This window comes from Bacillus rossius, chromosome 5, assembly GCF_032445375.1.
Source record: "Bacillus rossius redtenbacheri isolate Brsri chromosome 5, Brsri_v3, whole genome shotgun sequence".
NCBI classification, from domain to species: Eukaryota; Metazoa; Arthropoda; class Insecta; order Phasmatodea; family Bacillidae; genus Bacillus; species Bacillus rossius.
In genome coordinates, this window is record NC_086333.1 from 6115455 (window position 1) to 6125558 (window position 10104).

The following is a 10104-nucleotide window of genomic DNA, read 5'->3' on the forward strand; positions in this document are numbered from 1 at the left end:
CGACGCAGGACGCCCCAGGTCCAGAGCGCGGGCCCTATCAGCTGCCGGACCACCTCGGACACTCGACACGGGACGCCCCAGGTCCAGAGCGCGCGCCCTATCAGCTGCCGGACCACCTCGGACACTCGACGCGGGACGCCCCAGGTCCAGACCGCGGGCCCTATCAGCTGCCGGACCACCTCGGACACTCGACGCGGGACGCCCCAGGTCCATAGCGCGGGCCCTACCAGCTGCCGGACCACCTCGGACACTCGACGCGGGATGCCCCAGGTCCAGAGCGCGGGCCCTACCAGCTGCCGGACCACGCCGACGAACCAACACCCGGCTGTTCGACGTGGGACGACCTGGACCCAGTACGCAGGCCCTACCAGCTGCGGCTGCCGCGAGCACCACCTGGCTGGAGCTGCTGCCGAAGCTAGGGGCGCCCCCACGTGGCGTGGTCACTAGCAGCGCAAGGTCGGGCTTCTCGGGGGGGGGGGGGGGGCGTTTGACGTCGTCCGACCGAAGGCCACCCTAAAGCCCGACCTGCAACCGCCAGTATTCAACCCCGCTAACGGAACGCGCCCCTAGCCATGGCCCACCCAAGTCAGGCGAGCCACCAGCAACCAAAGTAGAACCCGGCTCCACCAAAATAAACAGACCGTCATTTCAATAAACCACGTTATAAAAACAAACACTGATTATTAAACAGTATTACGTATTAATTTAAAGTCGGTTGACGAAAGTGCGACGTAGGAGTGCCCGGGCACTCACGTGTATAATACTTCGATACGTGTGTGAGTGTTTCCCTGGCGGCCTTCTGCCTGTATTAGTCAATGAAACCATATGACATAATTATTCATCCCTCGTGTTACGTTATTACCTCCACCAGAGCAATCCGGCAAAAGACGAACAGTCGCTGGTGTGACGTAAAATTTAAATGAAATAATTCCTAAACATAATAACTTTAATTTGTAAAAGGGACAAATGACCTTGATTCAGCTTTAATATTTAATGTAAGAATTAAACGCCTTTAAATTATATTATTAACATATCATATCAAAAACGAACGTAATGAGGTCAACCCTGGCGCAAGAGCCACCGAGCCTCGGCCGGACGCCATGACATGACGCCAGTACAGCGCGACTCGTGGACCGGGGCGGACGCACGTCCCACGGAGAGACATCATCCTTTGTCCACACCGAGTTCACTTCTGGTAAATATAGTCACTTCTTAAAACCTCTTTTTTAATAACCTCTCCGTGCGTACCCGGTCCAACTTTCGGTCCAGGACTTCATCCGGCCGCATAACTTGGTCTGCGGGGTAGGTTCAGCATACGGTACGGGCCGCCTCCCGAAGAACAGAACTTTGGTTAATATCAGTCGCTCCGGCACTGACACCACCCCGAAAGGGAACTTTGAGCGAATTTAGCCGCGGTCCGCGCTCTACGACCGTGGACGTGAGCACTGCCTCGATACGTAAATTTACGGGATTGGCCGCCTCCAATCACCCTCACCCCTCGTTGAGTAACCAGGCTCAGAAACGCCTTGTGCCACGCTAACACGAATATTTAGTGACTTTGTAACGCACCCTCGTGCAACATTTCTTTTGTAAACGTTTGCAACGCAACTCCACGTAACATTCATAGACTTGTGCAACGCACCCTCGTGTAACATTTCTTTGTAAACTTGTGCCACGTTTTTATTGAGTAACTTTCAAACTCGTTATTGTGTAATTGTGTAGTTTTTGTATTTTTGTGACGTCACCTGTTGTACGACGTGGCGTGTAACCAACGGCGTTACACCAAGGCCACAGTCGCCTGAATAAATGACGCACGTCATTTATTGTCTCATTTCAGCGTATGATTATTTCACCCTACGATTCCCAACCTCCGCCGAGTAGGGAATCCCTTAAACCCACGCAACATCGCCGACGGTCCTAGTGGGCCACGCAGGGCAATCGACCCCACGACCCACCTACCGATTAGCACCAGAGCTAGTCTGGCGCTCATCCGGACACATTACAGTCACAGCAGCCACTCCCGCTAGGAACCGCACCGGGACTCGAGCCCGAGACCCCGGACGACGCCAGGCGTTTAAGCGAAAAAGGTTTCAAACAGAAGTTTGAGCCGTGCTTACGCATGTCTCACCTATCCGCCGGCTGCTACGTGTCTACTCACGTCACACTGTCCTCCGGCTGCTACCTGACTGCGCTCTCTGTGTCTGTGGTTGCTTCCTTCTCACCTCCCTTGCCCCTCCTTGCCTCCCCTCCGCTGGAGTTTGCTCGGTCAAGCCAGTTCAGTCTGGACGGTTCGGGCTACTTCCCCCCTTCCTTCCCCCGTCCACTATGTGCTTACTCCGCCCCTAGTTAATTAGTATATAAACCCGCTACTAGCGGTGTCGCTACCTGCAGTTTGCCTTTACGTTTGGTGTGTGCACTTGGTGACGTCGAAGCCGTGGTCATGGGCGTAAGTAACATAGAACTTTAATAAAGTGTGTGTTGGTATGTTGTGGCTAGTTAACCTAAAGTTGTGTTTGTCTAGTTTCCCTTTCGTTGGCCACGTTCTAAGTTCTCGTTTATTATCAGTTGTTCTCTCTTCGCCCATGACCATATGGCTCGCGCGCCGTCAATATTTAGTGTGTTGTGATTTTGATCTGGTCTGACTGCAGGTCACTGGGAAACATTATAAATACCTGGTTAAAGTATGCTGGTTTACAGATATTGGTTTCTAATCTCGTTTACCGATTGCATCACCACCTGATGTTATTTTTTAGGCCATGATCTAGATGTATTGTTTAAAGTATACCTAGTTGTATACACGTAGGTCTTGCGCATCGTATGTGTGTCTTTATGGTAAAAGCTAGGATAACTTTCTTTGATCATTTAATCATGATGGACTACTTGTTACGAGATTGTAAACAAACCTACTAGTGTGGTATCATGCCACCAGAGTGCATAGAGGTAAATAAAGTAGTCAAGATGGATGTTGTTATTCTCTTGTCTCCATTTATTCGTGCATATAACTAGGAAAGTGTTAACAGGTTATGGGCCTAGGCATAGTACACTGGTAATTAAGAAAGAGGAGACAAGTAGGTAATGTGCGTGGCGCGATCGGGAAGTGAATTTCTGAGACATTCGGTTTAAAAAAAAAAATTAAAATATTAAGTGATCGGGTTGCAGCGTTGATGACATGGCAGCCAGCACTTCCACATTATACCCGCAGCTAACCGACACGAACTATAAAAATTGGAAATTTCGCGTTCTTTCACTATTGGATGAAAAAGAGGTGAGATGGGTGGTCGATGGAGGAGTAAAAATGATGGATATGGTGGGAGAAGAGCTGAAGAAAGCAAATACTGCAGACAAAAAGGCTAAGAATTTGGTTATTAATTGTGTGACAGATCGCCACATTGACTATGTCAGGGATGCGAAAACTGCCTCTGACATGTTTACCGCATTGGACAAGATCTTTGACAGGAAGAGTGCAATATCAAAGCTGTTGATTAGGAAGAAACTTTTAACATTGAAATGTAACACACCTTTGCAAGAACACTTCAACAAGTTTGACAGTTTGATAAGCGATCTTGAGGGGATGGGGTCTGCCCTAGAGCAAGATGACAAAGTCTGTCATCTGTTGCTAACCATGTCCGAACGTTATGAGAATGTCATCACAGTCCTTGAAACTATGGACACCGAATTAACAATGGATTTCGTGAAATCGAGATTACTTGATGCAGAAATTAAATTGAACCATATGCAAGCAGAAGATATGAGCAAAGAATCATCATTTATTGCATCAAGATCAATCAGGAAGTGCTTTAGATGTGGCGATACCCGTCACTTTGTGGCAAATTGTCCCAAGGTGGAAAAGCATTTTAACAGAGATGTTTTCCATGATCGGGGGAATAGATATCGAGGTAGAAATCAGAGAAACAGTGATATTGGGAGAAGCGCACATAACTCAGGATATTTGTGCTCCGATGAAACAGAAGTCACCTTTGTTGCCACAACGGAAACAAAAGAAGCTGCTCTAGCTCAAAGTGAAGAAAGGGTAAGTGAAATCACTTTTATATTAGATTCAGGATGTACAGACCATCTGATCATGTCAAGCCTAAAGTCATGCTTGAAAAGCATCGAAGATCTTGTAAATCCTATAAAGATAAAGGTGGCCAATGGGGAAGAGCTGACTTCAAACCAAAGGGGAACACTAAGACTAGTCAAAGGCGGTGTAATAATAAAACTGGAAGCTCTTATTGTACCGAGCCTTATGTTTAACCTGCTATCGGTGACAAAAGTGGTCAATTCAGGCAAACGAGTTACTTTCAGTGCTAAGAAAGCAGAAATAGTGTATGATAATGGCCTAAATGTTGTATGCTACGCATCTGGAAAGCTATATGAAGCCACGTTTTCATTGCAGAAGCTGGAACGTTGTTGTTTAGGGGAGATAGAAGATCTGTGGCACAGGCGACTTGGACACCTGAACAGGGCGAGTTTGAAGTCTATGGGGTTGCCCCATTCAAATAAAGTGTGTGACTCTTGCCGGCAAGGAAAAGCCAGTCGACTACCATTTCCAAAACGTAATGCACCGAGATCCTACAGGGTTGGAGAATTACTTCACACAGACGTAGGGGGTCCTGTCACTCCACCTACGAACAGTGGTGAGCGGTACTATCAGACTATCACTGATGACCACTCACATTTTTGTGTGAAATTCCTACTCAAGACCAAAGATGAGGCTGCGGGAAATCTAATGAATTACATAAAACGGTTAGAATCCCAGTTCGGAACAAAGTGCACAAGCAGGGTGAGGTGCGACAATGGAGGAGAGTTCTCTTCAAAAAAACTGAGAACATTCTGCACGGAGAATGGCATCCAACTGGAATATACAGCTCCGTACTCGCCGCAAATGAATGGGTTAAGTGAGAGACTAAACAAAACATTACTGGACAAAGTGAGAACCATGTTCGCAGAAACAAACCTGCCAAAATATTTATGGGGTGAGGCAGTACGCACCGCAGCATATCAGCTCAATCGGTCCCCTACAGCGGCACTTGAAGGGAAAATCCCAGCTGAGCTCTTTCTTGGGAAGTTTGACCTGACAAAATTGAAGATTTTCGGAACCAAGGCATGGGCGGTGAAGTTGCCACAGAAGGACAAGCTGGACACTAGAGCCAAGCCGACAAGAATGGTTGGCTACAGCCCTAATGGTTATAGGTTATGGGACCCTGTGACAGGCAACGTACAAGTGTCAAGAGATGTGACATTCGATGAGACTGACGTGGTGTACGAGGAGGAGGAAAAACCAGGTGCAACAAAATTGAAGATCAGCAATGGAGATGAGAATATATGTGAAGGTGTGACAAGAGCGATAAGTACAGAACCGACAGTGACAGAAAGCGACGAAGAGTTTTATGGGTTTGAAAACAAGGACGACGATCTCTCACTAACAAGACCAAAGAGAAAATCAACAAAACCAAAGCACTTGGAGAACTACGAACTGTATGTTGCCTACTGCCTGGTAAGTGAGGGAGATCCTCAAACCTATGAGGAAGCAGTGCAAGAAAGTGGAGAATGGAGAGAGGCCATCAATAACTAACTGGAAGCACACAATAAGTTCGGAACCTGGAAACCAGCGGACCTACCAGAGAATGTCAGGCCTATCGAGACAAAATGGGTATTTCACACTAAAGCAGATGGAACTAAAAAGGCCAGATTAGTGGCCAAAGGGTTTCAAACAGACACACAGGGAAAAGTGTATGCACCGGTCGCCAGATTACCTACCATCAGATTAGCCTTGTCATGTTCACTTCAGAAGGATTGGAGCATTAAGCAGATGGATGTACCAACCGCCTTTCTCAACGGTACACTTGACACGGAAGTATATATTTTCCCGCCAAAGGGAGTGAAAAAGGGGGAGAAGGTTCTGAAGCTACAACGTGCTCTATATGGACTCCGTGAGTCTCCAAGATGCTGGAACAATAGGTTTAACGAGTTTGCAACCAAAAATGGTTTAAGAAGGTCAGTTTTTGATGCATGTTTGTATGTGGGAGATGCATTGTGGCTGGTGATATGGGTAGATGACATTCTCTTGATGGGTGAAGAAGCTAAAATAGAACAATTGTCAGTAAAACTAAAAGAAGAATTTAATGCAAAAGATGTGGGACAAGTACAGTGCTTCATTGGTACAGAATTAATTATATCAGATGACAGAATTGAAATGTCACAGCATAAGCTTATCGAAAAAATGTTGAAGCGATTTAACTTAGAGAACTGCAAAGGATCTTCATCTCCTATGGAAGACAGACCGGAAATCAGCGAATCGGATGCAGTGATTAAGGTACCGTATCGAGAACTGGTCGGTAGCCTAACCTACCTATCCCAAATCAGCAGGCCAGAGATAGCATTCGCCACAGCATATTTGAGTCGCTTTCTGGACCGCCCAACTAGGGTCTTGTGGAATGCAGCAAAGAGAGTGCTTCGGTATGTGAAGGGGTCAAGTGACAAGAAACTAACATACCACAAATGTCCAGACCAGTTATCGCAGATAATCACATATGCAGATTCAGACTGGGGGGGCGACCAGACAGACCGTAAAAGTGTGAGTGGGGTGGCATCATTTCATTCAGGCAATCTGGTATCCTGGAATTCGAAAAAGCAGCCCATCGTTGCCTTAAGCTCTGCAGAAGCAGAGTACACATCGTGCAGCATCGCAGCATCGGATCTGCTGTACCTGAAGGGGCTCCTATCAGAGTTTGTGGGTGAAGTTAAGGGTTGTCTCATGGTTGATAATCAGGGCGCTATTCATATGATGAAGAATTATGAAAACACCAAGCGCTCAAAGCATATAGACATAAAATTCCACTTCATAAAAGACATTGTTGATAAGCAACTAATAGAAGTGGCCTATGTAGAGTCAAGCAGAAATGTCGCAGACATTCTCACCAAACCATTAACTGCTACCAAATTTCGTGTGTACAGAGAAATGTTATGTTTAAAATAATGTGTATGGCAAACTTTTTCTTTGTAGTGGAGGGTTGACTTTGTGTGCATGGTCTATTGTTATACAATTTCAAGTTATGTGTCTGTTTGTCAGAATGTTAATGCTATACTTGAAATTGACAGGGGGTGTTACGAGATTGTAAACAAACCTACTAGTGTGGTATCATGCCACCAGAGTGCATAGAGGTAAATAAAGTAGTCAAGATGGATGTTGTTATTCTCTTGTCTCCATTTATTCGTGCATATAACTAGGAAAGTGTTAACACTACTAAGAATACAACTTAATGTATTAACCTTTAATCCTTTGTTACACTTGAGACATCGGTTTATATATTTGTTATGTTAGAGGTTGTTGCTAATGTGAATAAATATTAGTCTTGCATAGATCTTGGGTTATTCTTTAGATGGTGCGCCGTAATTATCCCTACACCTCCTGCTTTCTTAAGAAACCTTGTTTTTTACAATTTTTTTTTAAATCATCCTTGGCTGGTTCAGCTTGAAGGATGTTGTGACGTTTTGAACATACCTTGCGCACAGTATGGTTCAAGTTGTGGAGAATTAAAAAATACATAAAAAAGTTTCCCAGGTCCATCTGCGTATTTGCAAACATGAGCGAGAAATATTGTAAAGAAAGTAGTAAAGCTGTTAATTGTAAAAGTGGGGCTAGTGTACATGCGAGCGTACGTGTGAACTAAACACAAACGAAGGGTCTTCGGCTATTCTCGGGCCTCTCCGTCATGACTAGCCAGTGCGAGTGAGACGGAAACATTTGACCTCTCTTTTTATTATTTCACGCGTTAGCGAGTATTTTTCGTCTTTGTCCATCGAGTGTGGAGCGTTCTATATATCTATATATATCGGCGTATAAGAGCGCCGTTTTTAATTCGAATTGTGATGCATATAGCACGTCGTTTTCTTATTTATTGACAAAAATAGTAACCACAAATAAATAAAAATAACAATATATTTCATTTTAACAGAAACTAATAGTTTCTGAAACCATTTTTCTTCAGTCAAGAGTAAAAATAATGAAATAGTTTTGTGTCTGGCTGTAACTGTTGTCCCGAATCGAAAAGTCACACACGCAGCCCACTTCCTCAGTGGCGGCTCACGATTTTACTGCGCGTGAAGGACGTACTCTTGCACACGATGCGGCGGTTACAATATAAACTCTAACATGACAAATTAACCCTTGACGAATAAAACACTTCACTATTACACAATACATATTACACTGGGCTAATGACACGTAGGCCCGAAACTCCGGTGACTCTACGTGGCTCTTAGATGTGTCCCAGAGACTGACTCGTTAATAAGTTTGGTGGCACGTGTCGCCTACTGGCTGCCCCGTGCGGGCTGAAACTAATTAGCCGGTAAGCTAAGTTGTTGCGTGAAGCGCCGATTTAACGTCTCGTAGACTCCCCACAGTACTTACGTAATATGCTGAACATTCATCTTGGAGCACTGATTTATTTAAGTGAAATACCTCATGGTAAATTGAGGCCGACCACGGAACTGTACGTAAAAGATTAAGAAAAGATTATGACTATTGAAACTACATGTCGATTGGTTGATGTTGATGGTTCCGCGTTGCGCGAAGGCTGCCGGCCTATCCGAGCTCCTGAAGGACACTCACTCTCTCACAGCGCGCGACCCCCCTTCCCCCCGCCATCCCTCCCGCGGAAACGTGTGAATTTCGCGGGAAACTGAACTGGCCAGGTTCGGGACAAGGCGCACAGTGAAACATGATTTTGAAAGGACTGAAATATTAATTAATGAAAATAATGTCTAATCAAAACCTGTGGAAAAATATACATAATTTCATTTGTTGTAGTTTGGCGGAGGGATATGCCACACCCAGCCGGATCCTTCCGCCGACGTAGCACTCTTTGCCTGGCATTCGCCTCGTTGCACGAACTACACTTTGTTGCGCGCACGAGCGCGTTCGGTGCACACGCCTTTGCGAGACGTTGATGAGGCATAGCGGTCTATGCGACATAGAGGAGCATTGGCGGTTGGTGTCAATTTATGTTTCTGAAATATTACTAAATGACATTTTCATTTCATAGCAACATTTGCTGTCACCCGACCTCTGTGAAAGGCCCGGGGGGTACCTGACGGGAGCTACGGGCGTCGCGATGCTCTTGTTGTCCGGAGGGGCGCCAGGCTAGCGGGCTGCTAGGCCGTTGGTGTGGGGTCGTGGGTACTCTGCCCCCGCGTGCCCCGACAGGTACACGGCTTGAATGTAACCTGAATGGTTCTACGCTTGACTGTGAAGGCCGCTCGGCCGTGTGGAGGACGGGGAATTACGGAAAATGATATACGAGTTGGTGAGAATACATTTAATTTGTGAGTTTCACCGGGGGTCCATGTGGGTACACAGTACACTCTACAAGTCCGCTCCGCGGTTCAGTCCCTCTACAAAAATTCTCACCAACACTAAACACAACACTACGTGACAATGGTTACCGCGGCAGTCTCGCGGGATGTGGGTCGATGCTCGCTGGAGATGGCCAGCGCCGAAAGTTAACGGGTGCAGGGGGGGGCTTTATAAGCGGGCTCCTAAATTCGGCGAAACACTTACGTGTGTGCAGCCGGCAGGCATATGCACAGCGTCCTTAAGTATAAACACTTTCGCTGGAGTCGGCCAGTACCGTACGTTCTGTGATACGATACATCGCGGTATCACAATGAAGACGGTTGGGATAGGCCCGGTTCTGTAAAATACGCGCCGAGTCGACGTGGGCAGCGATGAATTAATAAGAGGTTTTAAATTTAAAGATTTGGTATAGAATAAAATAATCAAAGAAAGAAAACTTGGATGCTGCCCACAGACACACGTCCGTTCCCGACGCGGAGTGGTTGGAGACTGCCGAACATGGTCGCCTCGCAAGGAAGAGAAACTTTCTCTTCTTTGTGAGTCGGCGTCAAAAAACTTATATTAATTGAATTTAATCTATTACCAGTTAAAACATGTTCCAGGTGCCCAATTAAAATGTAGCACCTGGTAATTGGGTGCTTAAGGCTTAACAATGGTTTTATGTATTTAATTATTTAAATTGTGACATCAAGTTGGCGACTGTAAATTTACTAACATATTGTCCCACTGTGAATTGTTTTAGAGGG